At 39.5% G+C, this 24,411-nt stretch overlaps 2 long non-coding RNA genes across 3 annotated transcripts in view; one reads left to right on the top strand and one right to left on the bottom strand.

The window, feature by feature from the left end:
• Window positions 1–24,411, bottom strand: part of LOC129060060 (uncharacterized) — a 61,816-nt gene that overhangs the window by 36,803 nt on the left and 602 nt on the right. For both annotated transcript variants that reach the window (XR_008526418.2, XR_008526417.2), the window contains exons 2-3: window positions 24,055–24,161; window positions 19,461–19,521 (exon numbers count right to left, since the gene is read on the bottom strand). This is a non-coding gene — a long non-coding RNA (uncharacterized LOC129060060). The remainder of the gene's footprint in view (window positions 1–19,460; window positions 19,522–24,054; window positions 24,162–24,411) is intronic.
• Window positions 1,156–24,411, top strand: part of LOC134761554 (uncharacterized) — a 77,034-nt gene continuing 53,778 nt past the window's right edge. Inside the window, exon 1 of the long non-coding RNA XR_010140338.1 lies at window positions 1,156–1,707. This is a non-coding gene — a long non-coding RNA (uncharacterized LOC134761554). The remainder of the gene's footprint in view (window positions 1,708–24,411) is intronic.

Raw genomic sequence — 24,411 nt, 5'->3', positions numbered from 1 at the left:
GATGAGCGTGCTGAGAAGGAATTTGAATTTAAAAGGAGAAACAATAGGTAAGCAACTCAGAGACTTCCCAGTGGCCTAAGACAAGTTGGAGGAATTAGCAAGTAGGAGTGTGATGAGAAACAAGTCCCAAAAGGAAACATGAACAGCTTGAGACAGTGGCTGCAGCTCCATGGTAGCATATATCCTCCATACTCTTCACCTGAGAAATGTTTAGAATGCATCTTAAGGGGGAAACTAAACATACTTTTAATGCTCTTGGCTAAAAACAGCAAAAGCAAATACTGTAACTTTTCTCTTAATTGTTGGACAAAGGAGGGACGTGGTTCCATTATGTCTGTCATGGCCCTCTGTTTGACATTGTGGTAATTTGCTAGGATCTGTGTCTCTATGTGAGGGACACCACATACCACCCGGGTTCCCACCAGAGTCAGCGGTCTGTTTCCTCTTTGTCTTCCTTCTGAACTGCCACTGTGTGCCTTCTACCTCCCCAAATGTGCTGTCTTGCATTATTCAACTAAGAAGATACTTTAGCAGCATGAGCATCCTCAGATGTGGTTCCTTCAAATAGCATCCTACCAGCAACTAAACAGTAACCAGCAGCCATCAGCCTCTGATGAACAAGACAGCTGAGAGAGGCAAGATTGCTTCAGGCTTAAAGAAGCGACAATAAGGACATGTGCAGATTCCACAAGAACACACACCGAATTTAATAAAAGCTTGGTGCCACAAAAAGCCATGTAAGGGGATGATGCTGGAGTTCTTTTGTTTCCCTCCTGAGTTTTCTTGTATAGGTTTGTCTTTAGATGCCGTGGTCCGGAATCTGCACTCCCAGATGATAATGAGTCAGTTCATCTTAGACTGTGCTGCCTGTTGGTAACTAAGAGCTGGGGCCGGTCAGCTAAAGGGCTTGTTAGGGTACTGCTCAAATGAAGCCAAAATTATGAGCTCTAACCCATGGGATTGTTAGGTTCAGTGTCCTCCAGCCATCCCCCAAAATGCCTGGGTTTATTCACAAGGGGCATCAGTTTAGAAGCAGTGATGAAGCATCCATGCTGCAGTGCTTGGAGATGAGCCTTAAAATCCACACTTCCCCGGCGGTAGCTAAAGGACTTCATTACAAATCAGTAGTAGTTTTACATACAGATTGTAAGTGGAGAGAATATCTGAACGCACCCAGAGGCTTCACACGGAAGGGGATATCTGAACTGGCTTTGGAAAAAAGCAAATTAACATTTTTGTCTTGTGGAGATTGAAGCAAAGCATAAGCCCAAAGAACGAAGCATAAAATTCAAGAGCACATTCAGGTTTGTCACAGTGGGCGGAGGAGTGGGGCAGGAGGAAGGGGAGGGAAGGCACACTTAGTTCAGGTGAGCTGTCAGGTGGGCTGGCTGTTCAGAGGTGGGTGCCCTGTGCGGGGAGGCTCTTTGATTCCTGGGGAGGAAGGCTAGAGAACAGGCAGCTCTTTTCTCTCTGCTAGAAAAGAGGAGGCGGCTCCTCACAAGGCTCCTTCCCACAGCTGAGCACTGCCCACAGCTGCCCTTGTTCCTGCCTTTCCACGTTGCACAAGCCCAGCACAGGGTACCCACTGGATGTGCCCGAGGCCTCCAGAGGGAAGGAAAGGAGGAAAAGGGACGGAAGAAATGTTCACAGGAACTGCATATGGGCCTGCTATTTGTGTCAAAATGTGACTGAACTCTCTTCCAGCAGGTATATTGAGTGAGAGGGTTGTTGTGTGGGAGGTCATGTGTGGCTTGCTTTTCAGTGGAAGAGAAGGAAGGAAAAGAAGAGTGAAGGCTCCATATGGTCATCAGCGAATGGCAGCTTTTCATTGTGCTTGTCTGTGCAAATCTGGTTTCCTGTCCTTGACCCTAAATTGCTTTATCCTGTCAGGAGGCAGCTGGTTCAGTAAACTCCTGTGCTGCTCAGCAGCCACCCAGGGGTGGGGGTGGGGAGACGGGGGCAGGAGGTGGCCGCCCTGACTCCAATTTCGTCTGCCTCTGGGTTAGCAGAGGCAGCTAGAGGTCCTGTGAAAAACGTCTGGGTGGCCTCTGTTGGCCGTCCTCCAGTAGGAACTGTTCACAGGCCTGTTCTCAGGCGGCCTCGTTCCAGAGGGTCTAACTGGGAACACAAAATGCATTGCATTTTTTTTTCCACCAACCTCAAAGAGGTCCTTTTATGGACAGACCCGTGCCTGCCTCCTTTTTAAAAAAATTCCCGTTGAGAAGCTGACCTCCCTTGACCTGGGCAAGGCGACAGGTGACCCCTCAGAGAGTGGGAGGCTGTCAAAGCAGCTCTGTCTCTGGGGTCTCGGCAGAACTGAAGACAAATGAAGCTTTCAGCCTGAAAGGACAGGCGTTGCCTTGGGACATGCCATTGAATTTGATGATGTGGCCTTGGTGCAGGTCTCCCCGCCTCACGAAGAAGCAGTGGCTGGTCCATAACCTTTGAAAACTCACGGGATTTTGCATGATGATGTTAGCAAACAGGAAAGCCGGATGAGTGCCTTACTTTTAGGAAAAGTTCCTTGGGTTTTTATCCACATCTACTTGGATGTATTCAGCTTAAACACTTCCTCTCAGTGCTGTCTCCTCTGCAGACAGTTGTGGAGCAGAGTTTCCAAGTTAGGGCAGGACTCTGTATCAGCGACTGGGTGAGACATGATGCAGTAGGTTAAAGGGACTTTCTTAAACATTGTGGTGTCTGGGATTTTTCAAACCTCAAAGAAAGCATTAATTTGATATTATCAATTTATTAAACCATAATTGAGCATAATTACATGAAGTGAAATGAAATTGAAAATGGACTCCAGCTACCACTCAAATGTCAGCAACTTGATTTACAGATCCTGTTTTAAGGAATGAGTAACCAGACATAGATCTATATAACTGAAAGCCAAAAGTTTTTGTTATTTTTGGTGCAAATGAATTTGAGTTGTTATAATGGATTTCTTTAGCTGTGTGTTTAGACCTCTATATTTATTTTACATTTGGAGTAATTTTTTTAAAAAAGGAGGCTACCAAAATGCTGGGATTCTTTTTCTACTATTAGGAGATTTGGAATAGATGAATCACTTTTGTTCTTTGGTTTTTCTTTTTTTTTCTTTTGTTTTTTTTTGGTCTTGGATTTATTTTAGCATATTTATTTATATATCTTTATTAGTTTAATATGGATTTAGAACTCATACAATGTCTTGCAGTAAATTAACCATTCAAATTTGGTGTTGCAAAGCCAGGAGAAGACACAGTATTTGCCATGAGTGATCTATAAGGCCTAGAAAAAAAAGTGGAAATGGTACCACACACGCAGCTCAAACAGACTGTAGGATTTAGGCATGTATTAGTTCACTTGATCCAAGAAGCTGACATAGCAAGTATCATGACTTTGGGACTTGGAGCTAACCCAGACCTAGTTGTAGTGGAGTCAAGCTTCAAACCCAGGTACTTTGACTCCTCCCCTTGTACTCTTTTAGCCATAGGTGGGAAGCCTAGAGAAAACCATCATCAATGTAAAGATAATTCACCAAGTTCTTACAGTGCTTGCATATAAAGAACTGAGTCCTGAGTGGCTGAACCTTGAGTGGTTGGTTGGCCCTAGGTCAAACACTAATGCTCTGTTTCTCTCAGCATCTGCATCTGTGAAGTGGGGTTATTCGATACAAGTTATTTCATGACTCTTCCCCAGGGATAGTGTAATAAATGATAGTCATTTATATAGAGATCATTCTTTACTGTACAAAATTTCTTTTACACACAAAAGAGCTTTGAAAGGAAAAAGACTGTACAAATGCAAATTCTCTTCTAGAACTTCAGTTTCCCCAACAGCAAAAGAAATGGTTCATACCTACCTCTAATATTTAATGGGAGTTTGGAAAATCACTCAATGTCACTTGGAGAGTCTTTTCTGGGCTTAAGAGATGTTTACTCAAAAAAATGTATTGAGCATCTATGATTTGAGAAGCATTGTATTCGGTACAGGGAAGCAAACCTGGATCCCACCCCTCAAAGACCTTATACTCTAGTGGAGAAACAGACATTAATAATAACATAAGGTCTATTGTAACAAGTGCTAGAAAAACTGAGACAGCCACAAGCTCAAGGCAGCCAGAGAAAACTGTACCAGAAAAGCAGTGAAGACTCAATGGAGTGGAGATGGAGATAAAAGACTAGAGATGCAAAAGATATTTTTGAGGTGGATAAGATTCTCACTGGGCAATCAGTGTGTGAAAGTGGGATTTTTGGTCTTTGTTTCTGTGTCCCCAGCGTGAAGCACTGGGGACACAGAAGAGGCTCAGTAGCAATGGTAAGAATTAACTCCATGGAGAGAGAGTGAGACAAACTTGCAAATTATAGGCATTTGAGGAGGATGTGTCTTTATTTGGGTTTAAAATCTAGGAATTAATGTTTACCATTGGTATATGTGAAAGTGAATGTGCATGTGTGTGTATACATGTGTGTGAAAGAGAGAGGGAGGAGGTGAGAGAACCATCCAACAGACATCCATTAAGCCTCTGGAAAGTTAAGAAGCATTAGTATGACCCACACTGATATGGAGATCTAAAGGGGTTGGCATGTGGCTTGCTCCTATGCTGGTGTGTCCTACAGAAACCCCAAAGGCATTATTGTAAGACTAGGTAATTCAGGCTTGGGGAATCAGGGAGGGAACTTGATTCTGAAGAGAGGATAGGGGTTTACAAAAAGGAGATGTTGTACTGGAGAATGGATGTACTCTACAAGAACTATGAGCGTAAGGGTAGAAGAATAAAGCAAAGATGGGAGCACTCAGCAAGGGATCTTGTAAAGGATCTAATTCCTACCGAGCTCTCCCTTTGGATGCATTCAGGCTTGATTTTGTCTTTTCTGAGCTGAAATTTCCTTTAGAAATCTCAGGATTTCAGCTCTTTAGCCCCTTGTTTGTTTCTTCCAGGACACTTATTACCAATTGTCATTATTTTGTTTATATTTTGTTATTTGTTTTTAACTTTCTCCCCACATAGACTATAAGTTCCAAGAAAGATTTTTTTTTTACCACCCTATCCCTAAAATCTAACTTAGTAGACATTTGTTAAATATTTGTTGACAGTGAAGACTAAATTTCACTCTCCTGTTTCTTCTGTTTTCTGTGGGTGATATTTATATCATTCAAATGTTTACTGAGGGCATAAGTACCATATGGATTATGTCCTGAATGGGCACAGGAATGCAGAGATGTGCATACAGTCATGTGCCACTTAACAACAGGAATATATTCTGAGAAATACATCCTTAGGCAATTTTGTCATGGTGCAAACACCATAGAATGTGTTTACACAAACCTAGACAGTATGATCTACTACACACCTGGGCCGTATGCAATAGCCTATTGCTCCTGGGCTACAGATTGATTCATGTGAGTGTACCGAATACTATAGGCAATTGAAACACAGCGGTAAGTATTTGTGTATCTACACATAGAAAAGGTCCAGTGAAAATATATTATAATCTTATGGAACCACTGTAGTATATGCAGTCTGTTATTGATTGAAACATTACACAGTGCATGACTATGCATGGTTTTTGGATTAAATGAAGGCTCAAGAAGACAGACAGAAAAGCAGATAAACAAGAGTGCAGTGCACAGATAGAGGAAGTCCATCTTGGTCAGGATGAGTTAAGGAAAGTTTTGCAGAAAAGAAAATATTGAAGCTGGACCTTGAAAGCACCATAGGTAACTGCAAGGTGGAACACAGAGGAGGAATCACACAGGCACAACCTGAAGAGCTCTGCTTGGAGCCTGATGGTTGGAACATGAGATGAGCATAGAAGCTTGGTGGGAAGTGAGGTAAAACAGATGGGAAATAAAGAATTTTCCTGCCATAATAAAGACTCTGGGGTTTAACTCTTGTGGATAAAGTATATTTGAAAAGGTTTATGCACGTAGGGAGATGTGATTAGTTTTCGCAATTAGAAGGTCATTGCAATTGCCCAGACAAGAAACAGTAAGGGCCTGAACTAAGGCAATGGACAGACATGAACCATTTTAGCATATTTTTAGGAATAAACACCCATATAATTTTGCAGCTCAATATCTTAAGGTTCAGTTGCAGAGAACAAAATCTACTATTCTGGCTTGATTAAGCAGAAAGAATTCTTTTTAAAAAAGTATACATGGCTAAAAGAATGTTTGGAAGGGCTAAAGAATCAGATCCTGGACTGAATTTCTAGAAATAATTCCCAATGTTACACAACAGAACTTGGCTGCCAAGGGAGTAGCTTCTCTTGTTGTGAGCATAAAAACCAATTGATCGATTGGGAAGTTGCTGGAACAACCAAGTTGTCTCTTGTAAGGTACACCAGCAAAGTGGATGCCTTGTTTCCTACTTTTCTCCTTTGTAAGCTCAGTTCTGAACCAAGCCTCACATAAATATGTCTGGTTAGTGGAACCTAAATCACAATCAGATCTAGCTTCAAAGGCATCTGGGAAACGTCATTGTTTAGTTTGCAGGTTTTTTTGAGTCCAAGAAGACACAGTAGAAAGAGATTGGAATAGATATTGAGCAAGCAAATATCCACTATAGAGGCAGTTCACTATATTCACTATAGAGGCAGTTACATGTAGGGGGTAAGAGTGAAGGTTTCAGGATGATTTAAGCTCAAATTAGGTGACTGGGATACCAATAACTGAGCAAGGAAATAGAGGAAGGAGAAAGGCAGCTTTGGCTTTGGTTTCAGATATGCTTGGTTTAAGATGCCAGCAGGTCACACTGGTGGAGATTCCCAGCAGGCAGTTGGATAGACATTTAGCAGAAGTCAAAAATTTGGAGATCTTTTCTTAGACGATAGATACAGTTAGGAAATAAACTAGATAATCCAAATAGATCATCATAGTAAAACGAAAGAGGGTGGATGATGATACCTAAAGAACACCAACGTTGGATCATAGTGTTAAGGAGCAGTCCACAGTATATATTTTGGAATCATGTAATGGGGGAAAAATCAAGAAAATGCTATTTGCTATTCTGACACCAAGGTATGAGAAAATGGCAGAAAAATGTCAAATGCTGCAAAGATGTCACATAAGGACTGGAAAAATGTCACTAGAAGATGACAATAATAAAGATGTTTGTAACCAATTTGAGAAATAACTGTTGGTGGAATGGCAGGTAGAGAAATCATTCAGTGAATTGTGGGGCAATTTGACAATGAAGAAGTGGAGACAAGAGCTAAAGAAGCCAAATTTAAGGAGTTTGGCTATGAAAGGCATGGGAGCAATAAGGCCAAAGATGAGAAAACTGAGGAGTGAAATTTCTTTTCTTTTTTTCTTTCTTTCTTTCTTTTTTTTTTTGAGATGAAGTCTCGCTCTGTTGCCCAAGCTGGAGTACAGTGGTGTGAACTCAGCTCACTGCAACCTCCACCTCTTAGGCTCAAGTGATTCTCCTGCCTCAGCTGCCCAAGTAGCTGGGATTACAGGTGCATGCTGCCAAGCCCGGCTAATTTTTGTATTTTTAGTAGAGATAGGGTTTCACCATGTTGGCCAGGCTGGTCTGAACTCCTAATCTCAGGCGATCCACACACCTCGGCCTTCCAAAGTGCTGGGATTACAGGCATGAGCCACCGTGCCCAGCCAGAAAATAATTTTTAAGATGAGAGAAATTTAAGCAGGTTTACAGGCTAAAAAGAAGAATCCAGAAGAGAAGGGAACATTGAGGATGCAGAACAGAAGGGACTCCATGGAGCAAAAATCTAGAAGAGACAGTGTAGTAGACAGAAGAGTATGAAGATGTCCATGTCCTAGTCCCCAGAACCTGAGAACATGCTACCTTCCATGATACAGGGGACTTTGCAGGTGTGATTAAGTTAAAGATTTTGCCATGAAGAGATTTTCCTGGATTAGTTGGATTGGCCCAATGTAATCACAATCTTATAAAATAAAATTAAAAATGAAGCCCCCAGAAGGAGCTAGCCCTGCCAACACCTTGACTTCAGCCAAGGCAAACTGATTTTGGACCTCTACCTCCAGAAGGGTTAGAGAATGAATTTGCATTGTTTTAGGACCCCCAATTTGTGGTAATTTGTTATAGCAACAATAAGAAACTAACATAGGCAGGAATCACTGAATCAAAAACAAATGTAGGCATTAGCTCTAAGAAGGTGGGAGAAAAAGTATCCTTCACAGAGAAAGGAAGAAAGAAAGTAAGGATAGGATGGGATAAGGATGTCTTTGTATGTACGTAGCACTTGTGTATGGGTGTGTGTTCTACAAAAAGCAGAGCAAGGTTGGAGGCAGGAAAGATGAGTTTCTTGAAGGATGTTGGAGACACATAATAATGATTTCTCTATTTCCTCAATAAGATAGTAAGTAAGGTTATATTCTGAAAGTAAGAGAACAGTATGCAATTGCAATATAAATAGAGTTCTGCAAGTCATACCTTGTCATTAAGTATTGGGTAAAAGGTTTGTTTTTTTTTTGTTGTTGTTGTTGTTTTTGTTTGTTTGTTTGTTTTGAAACAGACTCTCTCTCTGTCAGCCAGGCTGGAGTGCAGTGGTGCGATCTCGGCTCACTGCAACCTCTGCCTCACGGGTTCAAACGATGCGTAGTATGGCAGCAATTAAGATGGAAGTAATGAGGAAAAGGATTACTCATCAATGGAGATTAGAGAAAGCCAAGGTAGGAAGATTTTTAAGAAGTATTTGACGTAACAGATGAATATTAAAACAAATAATAATAATACCTCTAATCCTTTACATTTGACCAGTTCTCTTTGGCAGTTCTCAGTAGCTGCAGAAAAGGTGAATTACATGATTGAGGTAAGATTTAAGGCATGTTGATGGAAGACAGTGAATAATCTGGAGATTTGGTGTGCTAGTAAAATAGTTGAGTGATGTACAATGGGGTATAGTCTAGTTAAAAACAAATTGATTAAGAGAGGACTGATAGAGAAAAAGAAGGGTCATGGGAAATGAAGTTTCAATAAAATAGGGAGTAGCTGTGTACCAATCATATGAGAGTGAAATAGGTGGATATGAAGGATGTCGTGAGATTAGTCAGAGTAATCCAAGATAAAGAGCACTGAGTTATGTGGAAGACATTGGTGGGGCTTACTCAACAGTCAGACTTCTCATCTAATCTTTTTTTTTTTTTTTCCTTTCTAGCAGAAATTCAATTTTTCTCAGGTACCCTTTTCTTTGTTCAGGTAATCAGCAAGGTTGATTCCCTCCTCAGCCCTAGGGGTCAAATCATGATTGGCTAAGCCAATGGTCTCAAATTTTAGTGTACATTGGAATCACTTGGAGGGTTTCTTGAGACACAAATTGCTGGGCTCCCTCCTGGCATTTCTCACTCACTTGGTCTTGAGTGAGGCTTGAGAATTTGCAGTTTTAACAAGTTTCTAGGTGATGCTAACGCTGCTAGTCTAGAAGTGGCACTTTAAGAATGACTGGTATAAGCCAACCATGGTGATCTAATCCCCCTCGTTAGTTTAGTCATGGCCATGTGACTAAACCCCAGCCAATGATAACCTAGGGGAAGTCTCCTGTTGAGGTTCCTAGACATGTTTTCCATCTAATATATGGAGACACATGAAAGGAAAGAAGTCCTCTTCTTCAGTGAACATGTTTACTTATGAGGTCTCTGGAAGAGCTCCAGCCATTGTAGCCATGAGGACAGGAATTGCCAAAACCCTGAGGATGATGAGTACATACTTAGATGGTTTTTGCCCCCCTACTTAACAACCTCTTTGTGCTACTGACCCACTCTGGAACCACACTTCCTCTGGGCTTGTACTATGTGAGATAATAGATCATCAATGCTTAATCTCCTTTTAGTTGGATTATCTGTTTCATGGAGCTGAGTGTATTTCATTGATACAAATATAATTTTATCTACCCGATAAGCAAATAATTCAAAGGACTAGAGTATCCATTGGCTGATAATGATGTGGGAGAAAATTTGTTGCCAGAGAGAATAATAATCTTTTAAATATGTAATCTGGAGGTATTTATTAAACTTAAAAATACATAAATATTTTAGTGTAAAAATCTTCCTTCCTGAAATTTATCTATGGAAATAAAAGTACCCATATGAAAAAACACATAATTAAGAGTATTTATTGTAATTTTTATCTAATCTAAAATAGAAAGAAATAACATACATGTCAGTAGGGGAATATTGAATCAATTGTGATATATTTACTCTATGAGATAGTATGCAACTCTTTTTAAAAATTCTTTAGGTTTATATCTATTGACCTGAAGAGATACCCCTAATATGCTGTTAATTTGCAGAGAGGTGTATATAATTTTATAAAAATAATAAATCTCAAATATATATTTGTTTAAAATGCAAAAATTAGCCAGGCATGGTGGCGTGTGCCTGTAATCCCAGCTGCTGGAGAGGCTGAGGCATGACAATTGTTTGAACCCAAGAGGCAGAGGTTGCAGTGAGCCGAGATCACACCACTGCACTCCAGCCTGGGTAACACAGAGAGAGTCTGTCTCAAAAACAAAAACAAACAAACAAAAAAACACAAAACTCTTACCCAATACTTAATGACAAGGTACAACTTGCAGAACTCTATTAATATTGCAAATATATAAGAATTGATGTTGCATATGGACAAGGAGTAGATGATATCAAGGGCAAATTGAAGCATTCATTAAATTAGATTATGTAGTATGGGAAAATTTTTCTTTTTCATTTCAATTATGTTAATTGGTTGCATTAAGGTGACATTAAACATGTGGGATGTTGAAATTTAAAAGTGCAATTGGCAAGGCTTAAGGTGTAACAATTGGTACGGACTGGGAAAATAAACTGAGGGTGAAAGTCCCTGGAGATGAGGACACCAAAGACCTTTCCATCTTTTGCCCAGAAGTCACCAGAGAAAATTCCTCCTGGTGATAACCTGAGCCAAAGTCCTCAATAAAGGAGGGAGAGTTTCTAGGAAAGTGATGGATGACAGAGAAGAGAAAAGAAAAATGACATGAACCTAAAACAGAATTCAGCAAGAAGCTGGGAGACTTTCATTAAGGCAACATGGTACAATGGGCATTTTTTGAAATGGCCAAGAATACTCTTGCTTTTCCCTCCCATCCTCCCCCATTCCCTGATTTCAATAACTAAGTGGAGTTTGGGCTCCATTGGGCTGCTCTTTCTGTAGACTCCAACAGGCCAAGTTCTATCCTTGCACCTCTGCCTGAGCTGCTCCCCAAATCCTATAACCCTGTTTCTGCTTTTGCGCCTACACTCATCCCTCAGGGTAAACTGGAAGTAATTTTGTCTTCATGACTTCCTTGCAGTTCTGACCCCAAGAAGTGTGCTCCATGTATGAACTCCTAACACAACTTGGCACTTCATCGCAGATGGTCGTTTATTCCTCCTCAGTGGTTCTCTATCTGTAAATCTTGTTTCATAAGAGCAGTGCCAAAACTTCATCATTCTCTTCGAGCCTTTTGCTCTATCAAGTCCTCATCATTTTTTCCTTTTTCATTTCACAGAGAAAATAAGATATCAGCTGGAAAACCCCTCACATTTCTTTCTCTCTTCCGAGTCCTCCTTCATGTCGGCTCATCAAGGAGGAGGTGCCCCTCCACGTGTCAAAGACAGGATCTACTGGCACCTGGATTTTCTTCTGTTATTCACTGAGCTTCTTGATGTTCCAGCACTATCCTAGTTGCTGACCAGATAGTGATGAATCACACAAATGTAGCCCCTGTCCTCACAGAGATTAGGATCTGATGGAGAGCAGGCATTTGTAACTATAAACAGGATGAGTGTTACGTCATGCAGGGATTCTCTCTCCTCCTGTCTTCTTGGAAACTGCTAATGATTACCTCCTGCTGTCTTTATTATCTCTAAACTCTTTTCTATAACATCCCCCAAATGAACATTTATATTTGGGGTCTCATCTTAAATGTAACAATTCCTTTACCCATACTTTTCTTCAAATACAGTTCTACATTTTCCTCCATTCCACAGCAAGACATCTAGAAAGAGTTGCTTATGATCACTGTATTCTTTATAGTACTTCTCCTTGACACTTGGCTTCTGAAACACTCCCCTGCTGCCACCACCACATCCCAGAACCTCTCTTACCAAAAACGATGACTTTGACTTTGGTGAACTCAATGCACATCTTTCAGTTCTTGTTTGACCTCTTGGCAATCTTTAATGTTGTTATCGCTGCCTGCTTTTCCAAACCATCTTTGTTTGGCTTTAGATATTGCACAATCTCCCCAATTCCTCTCACCACTTTTGCTCTCTATCTTCATCTGCCTTTCAGGTTCATCTTCCACCATTAGACATTTAAGGTTCCAGGTCTCCCTGCTTTCACTTGATATTTTTTACCTAGGCAATCTCATCCATTTGTAACCCCTAGGTTAACATCTCCAGATGACATTTCTGTTAAAGTAGGCAGCTTAAGTCAGGCACGAGCAGGGCAGGAGGGGCCCTTCCTCGACCAGGAATGTCAGGAGACCATCAGGTGATGGTCAGGTGGTTGTTAAGCTGGCTTGCTAAAATAATAATTGGTTGCAGCTGATGCCAGGAAAAGGCATTCTCCCAATAGGTGGAAAACCTGAAACTGGTGATCTGCTTCCTGAGGAGATCTCAGGAGTTGGGCAAATGGGCTCAAGCATGTGCACTAAGGGGCAAAATGGATGATGACCTTCCTCTAGGAGCACTGGATGGGTAAGGGGAAAATGCCTCAAGTGAGCACGTGTACAACTTTAGTAAACATACCGTGCCCATGCTCCCCTCCCAATGCTGGCAGGCCACTGTGCATGCAGACAACCCACCCCAAGGGAAGAATCAGGGAGAAGAGACGCAAGACCCCAGAAGCGCACCAGTGAATAAAACTCCAAGCCACAGGTCACTTGATCTCTCAAGTCGCCTGCTTGGTCCTCTTCCAAATGTACTTTACTTCCTTTCATTCCTGTTCTAAAGCTTTTTAATAAACTTTCATTCCTGCTTTAAAACTTGCCTCAGTCTCTCACTCTGCCTTATGCCCCTTGGTCAAATTCTTTCTTCTGAGGAGGCAAGAATTAAGGCTACTGCAGACCCATACGGATTCGCTGCCTGTAACATTTTCACATTTATATTTCCAGTTCAGATTCCCTCTTGGAATTTCAGACTAGTAAATCCAACAGCCCTTGTGCAATTCCCTCTGGGAATGTTTCTCAGAATCCTGGACCAGCTTAGGACCCCTTATAATGTGCTCCCATATCACCTCGTATTTCACACTATTCTTGTTTTTTTTACTACTTTGTTGTGACTTTATTATCTGTATTCATCCCTGGAGTATATTCTATGAAGGCAGGAACCCCAGACAATGTCTGTCTTATTCATCACTGTATCTGCAGTATCCAGTAAAGTGCTTGGTATGTAATGTTAAGTTTAGCCTACAGCTAGCTGCCTCCTTACATGCTTTAAGTTCAGGCTAATGGTTTCTGCGTACAAAGTGAACTGTAACCTAACTGGATTGGTAAACAGACTGCAACCTGCTCTTGTACCAATCACTGAGTTTTGGCCAATCACAGGAAGTCAACTGTTCAAACTGTATTCAAATAAGGCAAATGCTCAGCTGTAACCAATCCAACAATCTAACTGTTTCTGTACTTCACTTCTGTTTTCTGTACATCACTTTCCTTTTTCTGCCCATAAATCCTCTCTGACCCATGGCAGTGCAGAGTTTCTCAGAATCTATTCTGGTTCACGAGGAGTCGGTGGCAGGGATGTGGGGGGCGGGGGGAGCTGCTGGATTCTTGAATTCTTCTTTGCTCAGTTAACCTCTTTTAAATTTAATTTATCTAAAGTTTTTCTTGTCACAGTAATTACTACTGATTGAAAGCCTGGGTTGATAAATTTAACAATTCAATTTAAGCCATCATTAGAGTTATCTCATTTGTTTTAAAGAGCATCAATATTAGCAAGAGTTTTATCTGTTGCAGTATCATAGTCTTTTCATGACTGATACTTTTGTCAAATACAATAAAAACAAATTACTGGAAAAATGAAGCAAACAATAACAAAAAAGACATACAAAATGCATGTCCATATTTTTCATTACTAGATTCAACAGACTTGATATTATGAAAGGTTTCTAAATGTTCCCTCTCAATTTCTGTAATTTTCTTGGTGCTGAACAGTGACAAAGAGTTCACAGACCAGCACTGGACAGCAGATCCTACTTCGAGTAGCCCTGGACTCAATAACAGAGGTAGTCACACCTCTTAGCTTTTTTGCATTTTTCCTAGTCATTTTATTTGCTGAATAACTCCCTCTCATAATTGTAAGGAAAGAAAAATAATTTTCTCTCTACCCTGAATAGTTCTTAATCAGGATGAACCCCTGTAACAAAAGACAGAGTAACAAGAGAGAAAAAAACCAGAAGTTTATTAGCATGTACGCCTCATATATACATGGGAAACACCCTCAGAAATGAGTAAATTACTAAAAGGTGGCTTTGAAATCAGGCTTTAATAGCCTCACCTGCTGAAACAAAGGAAGAAGGATGTGGGGGGAAGGCCCAGCAGATCATAGTAAGCAAGGGCAAGATGTGTTATGTAGATTTAAGTCAGTGCCTTTTCCATTGATGAGTCTCTAGTAATTTTTGTCATCCTCTGCTTCATGGTACAGAGAGGGAGGCATCTTTATAAACGGAGATTTCCTTTATAGAAATAAATTTCCCTTATAAAAGAATAAAAGAGTAACTTGTCCAGTCAGCCCTTCCTACCCCTGGGTTCCACATCTGTGGATTCAACTAACTCTGGTTTGAAAATATTTGAGAAAAAAACATGCATCTGTACCAGACATGTACAGCCTTTTTTCTATTCATTATTCTCTATGCAATACAGTATAACAACGTAGTTGTTTATACAGCATTTACATTATATTAGATATTATAAGCTATCTAGAGATGATTTAAAGTATATGGGAGGATGTGCATAGGTTATATGCATATATTATGCCATTTTTTTTATCAGGGACTTGAGTATCCATGGATTTTTGTGTCCATGGGGGTCCTGGAACCAATCTCCCACAGATACTGTGGGACAACTGTACTCTGATTTCAGAGCGTCTCTCATGTCTGCAGTTTCTCAAAATAATCCTCGTGCCAAAAAGCCATATTTTGAGATGGCTTGTTCTCATCTCCTACATAGTTAAACCCTAAAGTGGCAGTGGAGGGTACAGATGTCAAGCAGGTGCTCTGAGATGGTGGGGAACATCAGTGTGTGTGTGTGCCACAGGGGCTCTGCCAGGCTGCTTGTGCTATGTGACTATTGTAGTCCTGATAGAGTTGCCACAGAGTCAGGGCCCACTGTTGTGCGGCCTTATCCTTGACACTGAATGCTTTAAAACCAAAGGACTTCCTGAAAAACTCTTATCCTTTCATAGCTTATCACTACTGTCTCCAGAATCCTTCAAATATTACAATTTTTATGACCTTTAGAAAATGCTTGCACTGTTTCTAATAAACATGGGAACTGCAACTTCTCATGGAATTGCCAACTGTTTTATTTTTTTCAAATTTTCTAAGACCAAATATCTATGGATACAAAAAGTTCAGCATGACAAGATCTATTGTTCTCCCACATAATTTTTCACGATAAGACTATGGGGAAGTTTCAACCTCTTCCCTTTTGTCAATTTTGGAGTATTTCTTTGTTTAATATTTGAACAACCAAAAAAAGCCCAGCCACACACCAGAACCTCATTTTATCTCAAGCAGAAGCTGCTGAACAGAAAGCTCAGCTTTTCAAAGTCTTGTTAGGATTGCCAGATTTAATAAATATAAATGCGAGACATCTAGTAAAATTTGAATGTGAGATAAACAACAAAACATTTAGTATGGACATGGACATGATGGGCCTGTCCTTTGTGTGGTATACACTTATACTAAAAATTTATTCTCAATTTTCAGTCAAATTTAACTGAATGTCTTGTATTTTATCTGGTAATGCTGTCTTATGTAAATTATTTTGTTTAGATGGGAACATTTTCCTATATTACTACTGTGTGGTTTTTGTCTTGTTTTTTTGAGGTTTGGTGGATTTTTTTCACTATTTGAACACGCTTTTTAAAAGGCTCTCTGCCACTTCCAGCTCATTATCAATGACACCATTAGCATCACCATAGCTTTAAATTATGTTAAAACAGGATTAGAACTACTGACAAATTGTAAAAGCAAGAGACTCCCAAGGAAGCAAGGATCAAATTATGATCAAGAAAGGAAAGGAAGGAAATGCCAGCCTCGGTCTGTAGATAATGCTCAGCATAGTGAATGCTCTGTGATGGAGTCAGACACAGAATACCCTTGGGAGGCCGATGGGCACTCAGCCTCACATTTCGCAGATGGAGAAACTTGAACACAAAGGGAGTTAGTGGCTTTTTCAGCAGGGCAGGAAGCAGGTGTGTAAAGGAATGGGAGAAGAGAAGAGAAAAAAAATCTTCCAAAACTCAGTCTTACCTACCAAAGCATGAAGAAGGCAGACATCACAAATATGTGGATATTTTTATTAAAATATTCTTCTTCTATCTGGGCATGCTAGCATGCTCCTGTATTCCCAGCTACTTGGGAGGCTTAGGAGAGAGAATCATTTGAGGCCATGAATTTGAGGCTACAGTGCACCATGATCGCACCTATGAATAGTGATTGCATTCCAGCTTGGGCAACATAGCAAGACCATATCTCTAAAAAATTTTTAAATAGTTTTCTTCCAGACAGTGAGAAAGTTTTACCTCTACAGTTACCACCCTTTATAAGCACAAATCATGGAATCAACACATTCTAAAATTTGAAAGGGTATCAGAGAACATTTATTACAATCTCTTCATTACATTGATGGAGGAACTGTGAGGCCAAGAGGTTACATGGCTTTACTGAGTTTTATAACTTGTAGAAATCCACCTGGGTCCAGGACTAAGGATTTCTACAACTCAGTATTTTCAATCCAGCTTCTTTTAAATTAACAATTGATCCATAAGATATAGAAAAAAACAAGGGTCAGTCTCCTCAACCAAGGAAAGTGACTCAAATGAATTGGGAAATAATGGGATCTTAAAATGTCCCTCTCTTTTCAGTAATCGTAGGAATTGCCATCTAAGAATAGAGTCTGATCTTTTCGTTAAAAAATAAATTACAAAAAATAAAATTATAACATACATATATGTAAGACAAGCATATGTCAAAAATTTTATTTATTCATTAATGAAGGAATGAGTAAGATGTTACAAATAATTTAAATGGTATACAGAGATAAAATGTTACATTGTCTATCTGAATGCTATGGACTGAACTGTGTCCTCTCCTTTCCCTCAAATTAATTTGTTGAAGCACTACCCGACCCCCACCCCCATGAAATTGTAATGGAGATAGGGCAGTGATTTAAGGAGGTAATCAAGGTTAAATGAGGTCATAAGGGTAAAGCCCTGATTTGATAGAATCGGTGTCTTTATAGAAAGGAAGAGACATTAGAGATGTCTCTCTCTGTCTCTCTAGCATGTGAAACCACACCGAGAAGGTGGCTGTCTACAAGCCAGAAAGAGAGTCCTCACCAGAACCTGAGTGTGCTGGCACCCTAATCTCAGACTTCTGGTTCCAGAATTGTGAGAAAATTAATTTCTGTTGTTAAAGCCACCTAGTTTATGGTATGTCTTTATGGAAACTCAAGCTGATTAATATGCATAAAATCCATTTGCATTGCCTTAATCAAGAATCACTTGGATAGCTATGGGCAGGAAACATTTGCAGTTTTGTACAAGTTAACTTGTCTCTCTACAGAGTTGAAAAGGCTAGTCAAAGACAGACAAAGGGACACACCCCTATAGAATCAGATAATCCCCATAGCCGATAGTGCCTGGCACACTGGAGTGCTGGCAGGGGCTATACTAAGATACTGTTGTATAAGGGGCTGATTCCTCTCAGCCCTCAGGACAGTGGAGTGAAATTTGAAGTTCCTGAGTCCTCTGGCTCCTCCAATTATGCTAGTGTGCTATACAAGTATGACCACTTCTACATACATCACAATGTGAAAAAGACTGAAAAGTAGTGCCTTAAACCATTAACACCTTTATTACTTCACCCAACAAGAAATATGGAAAAAAGCAAGCAGTCCAGGGGTGGTTCAGTCCTTCCATGATGTCACCAAAAGTCCACACTCTTTCCATCTTTGCCCTCTGTGATCCTGAGCACGTCTTAGCTACCCTGTTGGTAGCTGTTACAGTTCCAAATACCACACCCTCACAAGACTATGTGTGAAAGCAGAAGAGCGAGTTGCTTCTCTTCTTTGTTTAAATATGGGAAAGGAACCTTTTCCAGAAAAGACCCTAGAAGGTATCTGCTTATGTGTCATTGACTAGGTTTGCTTTCCAAGTGAATGAATTCTCATGATTGAGAATTTAAGTTAAACAACATTTCTTCTTGGGGAAAGGAAGAAGCTACATTTCCTGAGAATGGCAGGAGCCATTTCCCACAAGGAACAGATGATCAGGCATGGGATGGCTGTTGCACAAGCCATTGGTGTCTTGTCACTAATTTGTTATGTGACTTTGGTTGAGATATTTTACTTTTCTAGCTATTAGTTTTGTTGGTAACGAAGCAATGGAGTCAAGCAACATCAGGAATATTTAACTCATGTCTACATAGGCCCATGGCTGTGCTTCAGTAACTCTGTGAATCCTTAATTTATATGCAAAATTTTCTGCATGTGTATTTTTCAGAAAAGAATGCCAATAATTTTCATAAAAATGTCAAGGAGTCTATAAAAACGGGTAATAACCACTGGCCTCAGTGATTTTTATAGCTCAGGCAGCTCTCATATTTTAAGGTTTATAGAATGAGTGAAGAATTTAGAAATGAGAAATTGGTCTTGAAGAATCCCCCTCACTGGGTTAACTTGTGAATAGTGGCCAGTTTGTGCCTGGGATCTACCTGTCCTTGCCTGAAAGAGGTAATACTAATGCTAGAACCAATAAAGAGCTCTTAGCAATGGTCTAATGATCTCACTTTCTCAGTTTAGGTTAAATCCAAGGATGTTAAGTGACTTAACCAAGACCCACATCCAGTGCATGGCAGCTCAACTCCTAGAACCCAGGTTTTCCAACCATTTAATCTTTTACCTAAAAATGCCAGATGGTTGGAATTTCTCAATCTCTCTTTTCTCTCTCTCTTTCTCTTTTTAGATCAAATAATGATAGTTAACTTAAAAAATTCATTATCAATTTCAAAGTCTAAGTCTACTGTGATTACCCTAAGTCCTAAATTCTCCAATGTAGAGCTACACAGCATGGGATGGATCACTGACATTTTAGTTGCTACCATAATAATAGTAGCAACAGCAGTAATAAAAGTCGTTATTGGTCTTGTCTTCAAGATATTGCAATGATGACAGGATATTCATCATTCTTTAGCACAAAATCAAAGACTTGACAGAGAAGGCCTAATGCAGAAAAATCTGGAAATCAATCATCTATCATTACCAGCATACCTGGTCTGCAGTATACAGTAGTCTTAGGTGACACTCCTCATCCTTTTGCCATCAGCTTCCCCTAGTTTTAAAGCAAGGAGGCATGGAGAAATAAGCATGAAAATAATGAGAAGGTGGAAGAAGAAAAGGTAAAAGGGATACTTAAGAGTTATTTCAATTCACTATAGCAGAGAAATAAAAATTCTATTTCTAAAAAGATCTGGCCACCCTCTTGCATGCTTTTCCCATTTTTATCATTTAGGATATTTGCAATGGTGAGTAATAGAAATCCCAACTGAAATGTCTTAAAAATAAAAAAACAAGTTTATTGTCTCTGGACTTCAGTGAGGGAGCACATAGCCCAAGAGACTCTTTATTTTGTTATCGTGAGGAAAGCTGGTGTGAGAACTAAGCTGATACAAGAAGCAGGGCAGAGCTGAGATGATGTCAGAGAAATGAAGCTATTTTATTTTTTAAATTGACTTAGGTTGTGTTTTCTGTACGTACAATCCAAAATAGCCAGATGATGCATCATTTAAAGAGCTAGTCCTTCAAGTCACACAGAGCTTAAAGGTAAAATAAATGAATAAAGAGCTGGTCCTACATCACTAGAAGAAAATCATGGAAAGGTATCTGGGCTGGGACACGACAAAGACATAAAGTCACCTCTTCCAAAAATTGATAAGTCAAGGAAATAAATTAAAACTATATAGTTAATAGCAGAGCACACTTTAGAGCACTGGATTTTTAAGAGCTCCTTTAAAATGTCACTAGCATAATCCCTAAAGCAAACCTAAGTATATTTACATGAGATATCTCAGATTTCTCTCTGATTTTCTAGTCTAAAATATTTCTACTCACTGAAATGACCAGGAGTGCATTCTCATATCTATAATACATACAGTGTTGTTCAGAACTGTAAACTTTTTTTTTGAAACCTGAAATAAGCAAAAAATTTCCTCATCAGAATTTTGTCCTAAACATGAACCCAATCTGGGCATGTGTTCATCATTTATAAACCACAAAGGAGAAATCTGGGCCAAGTTTCAGGTGAAACTTCTTTTTTCTCACTGGTTTCAAGTCAGGCAAAATGTAATGTCTCAAGTCCATTAAAAGTGAAAGTTATTGATGTCAACTGACAGAAATTCAGATATAAGATTTTCCAACCCTGCAGTCTAAGCATCGAATGTCAGAGAAAGAGCTCCATTATTCAGTTCATTCCATTTGGTAGCCCTGATTCTCTGAATGGGTGTTGCTTAGTTTCTGTTTGTAAACTAGACTTCAAAGTAACCAATTAAAGCAGGCAACTCATCTGAAGCTAAGAAAGTTTAAGGCAAAAGGATATGAAGATCAATTTATCAAAGCAAACCTTCAGGGTAATCATTTTAGATATTTTAAACACAGTCATTATTCATAACATGTATAGACTTCTTATTTGGTATACCAAGGAATAAAAATGGCCTAGGTCTCTTATTTGGCTTATTGGGATCCTACATGCTTTCAAGTGTAATAAAGAAATCTTGAATAATAATTTTCCAGAAGTTCATCTAGGCTTTTGAAGCTTCTGAATTGAAATTACTTTTTCATTAACCAGATTCATAGTCCTAAAAGGACCCAGTTCCATGCAGATCTGCAGAACAAGAGATAAACACTTTTATCTCTGATTGTAAATTCTAAAGGGTGGAGGGTTTAAAAGGAGGAGGCTGTGCCACAGATGAAGGGTTGTGATACCTAACTCAGGGCAGCATTGTCTCTTCTCTGCTCCAAAAGAGTGAGTTGACCTGAGAAATATGTGCCTACCCTGAGGAAATTAACGAATATGTGAGAATGATGTATGCTTAAGAAACTTCAGACATCTAAATAAATGTTGTGTGGTCAGGAGCAAATTTCTTTCAAGCCTGTGGTTCTCAAAATTACAGTCCATCAGAAACCTCTGGAGACCTTGTTTACAATATCAGCCCCTCTGGAAGCACCTCCAGAGTCTAATTCAGTAGGTGTGGGACAGAGCCCAATAAGCCTTTTAATAGCTTTCCCAGTGATTCTGATACAAGTGAGCTGGGTCTTTTCCTTTGAGAAACACAGTCTTAGACTGGACTGCTCTAGCCCAAGCCAAACTATGCAATAGGAAAAGCTCTACTACTTGGCATCATCCTATCTTGAATTCTGATACGCTTAGCACTCCCCTTCTATGAGTTTACTTTCCTAAGAATAGAGGCAGGCAAACCTAGGTTTAGGACCTGGCTCAACTGTGCAATAACTGTGTGATCTAACTTAAACTACTTACCATTCAATCACCCATTTATTCATTCAACAAATATGTATGAAGGCCCTGGACCTAACATCTTGAACAAACCCTTATGTAGTTTACATGAAGGAGGCAAACATATACAGAGAAAAAAATAGGTAATTTTTTTTACCTATTTTATTATTATTTATTTACCTATTTATTATTATTTATTTATTTAAAAAATAAAACAGAATGAGATTGAGAATAATTCAGGGGGCAGGGAGGGGCAAGCTACTCTTTGGATGGACTGTCAAACTCTCTTAGGTCAGATGAGCAGAGACTCAAATAATGTGAAGGAGCTAGCTACGCAAAGATTTAAAGGAAGGTCAAGAGGACAGCAAGCCCAAAATAAGCTTTATGAGCCAAGGGACAGGAAGAAGACCAATAAAGCTGGAGCAGGACTGGCAAATGGGAGAGTGGAGGAGAAAGATCAGGTCAGAGATGAGGATGAGCCAGATTACCGAGAGCTTTGGTACCTTGATAAAGTGCATCAATTCTGTTCTAATTAGAATGTAGGGCCATAGGAGCATTTTAAGCAAGCACAGTCTCTTGTACAACAGTTGGGATACATGTAACTACTTTATAGGGATGCATCACATAGTTTTTGGTTCTTAGTAAGAGTTCAATAGATGGCAGCTATTGTTATCCTTTCCTGGATGAGGAAAATGCTGCCCACCTCAGCATTCTTTGCTCATCAGCACCATATTCCCCCCACCAAGGCATCTTACTTGTCCTGTATCTCATCATCTCAGGGTCAACTAAATAGACTCAGCAAGTTACTTCTGCTGCCATATGTGGATTTGAGGCCCCTGGAGAATGAATACATAGTAAAGATGGCTTTTCAGATGCCTTACGATACCCCTGTTCCGTCTCAAAGTAGAAAGGACTTCAAGGATCATTGGTTTTAAATTGAAAAAAGCAATCCAAGAGTCTAATAATCCAAAGTTGAAAGTGTGAGTTAAGTATTTTGGATAGAATGACAACTCATATGCTTCTTCTGGCTCCCAAAAGATCACCTTAACCCCAGATGTATGTGAGGTAATGGTAGTCTGGTATCCTTATTCTTCTAGCCTGAATCAACTTAATAGTGTCATGGTTTCATCTTTTATAAAAACATATTAATGTTTCTAATACTATTTCATTTGTTATTTTAAATAAGAATCAAAAATAACTAGTCCAGAAGAGGCATTTGTGGTTCAAGTAATCTACCCTTGGCCAATAAATATGTATTAAGGAACTATCACCTGCCAAGCACTAAATTTATTTCATACAGTGACTTTCAAATTAAATCTTTCAAAATAGTCCATCATGTGAAACAGATGACATGAAGCACCTTTGTTGAAAGTAGAGCCTCAGTCCTCAACTGGGGCTTTTGGATTGGCCATTGCTCTCCAGGTGGATCCCTGAAGGGTCTGAAGGAATTTGAACACATTTGAAAACTAGTGTTCTGGGAGAAAAGACTCAATAGTCCTCAGATATTGATAGAAAATGGATTGTGATAATATTTGTGATAATGACTCAAATGTTGATTCTTCATTCTTTGTTCTATAAAAGATATTTTTGATGTTATAGGTTATATGTTATATGTCAAACCCTTTATGGTTTTATCACTTAATGTGCCTTTTTAGTCAAAGGCCCTATAATCTATACCATTCAAATAAACTGAATCTTTTATCTCCAAGAAGCCCTATCCCCTTTGTTAAAAGATAAACTTCGGTACATTAAAATTTTAAAGAGTTGACTTGACCAGACAGCAGTTCATGAATTGGGCAGCATCAAACCACAAATGGTGTGGGTTTCATTGAGAGGGTGCAATGTAAAAACTGTTGTAAGATGTCCTCAGAAGAAAGACAAAGAAAATATTTGATTGGCTAAAGTAGAAAATCTTTAGTTAGAATTAGTTGGTAGTTTCTGACTGGTAAAGTTTAAGTTTCATTTTGCTATTTACATTGAGTTGTCTCACTTTGCATATGTAGGAATCTAAGGCCCTGGAGCCATCTCAGCCTAAGAATCACTTGATTAGTCTGTTTAACACTTTTCAATCAGTCATCACTTCTGCATCCCACCAATAGCATCTAGGACATAAAGAACTAAAAGTCTCACCAGGGGCAAAGTACAAGACTCCCTCACAAATATGCATGAGAGGTAGTCAGCCAGTCCCTAATACACCCCCTATGAAGTTGAATTGATTTAAGCAGGAATTTGGAAAGGTGGAAAGTGCTGTGATTTTTGAAAGTTTCAAAATTACCAATAATATGACCCAAGGCGGATATCTTAATTTCTCAAGTTAATTGTTTTGTATTTTATAAGAGAGAAAACAAACAATACCTTTCTTATCCAAGAATGACTGATAATAGTCAATACTCAATAAAGGCCAGTTCCTCCTTTTCACTCTGATTCTCAATTGTGAAGCCCGGTACTTCTCACCTGGAAGCCTGCAGGGGTGGGAGAGAGATGAGAAAGGGTTGTGCTACTATTTTCCAACTACGTATGCCTACTGTTTTCCCATGCATGCAGCTGCTGTTATGAAAAGAAAAAGCAAATTCATTGAAAGTGTCAACCACATTCAAAATAGCCGTTTTTGAAAAGCAACATATCATAAGATTTGTTTTCATTCATGTAAAAGGCCACAAAACGAGTGATATTAAGAGGTCCTTCAATTTCCAAAGACTGAGAACAGCACTG

This window comes from Pongo abelii, chromosome 5 (genome assembly GCF_028885655.2).
Source record: "Pongo abelii isolate AG06213 chromosome 5, NHGRI_mPonAbe1-v2.0_pri, whole genome shotgun sequence".
Lineage (NCBI taxonomy): Eukaryota > Metazoa > Chordata > Mammalia > Primates > Hominidae > Pongo > Pongo abelii.
The sequence above is the reverse complement of the archived record's forward strand: the minus strand, read 5'-3'. Positions and strand labels throughout refer to the sequence as shown.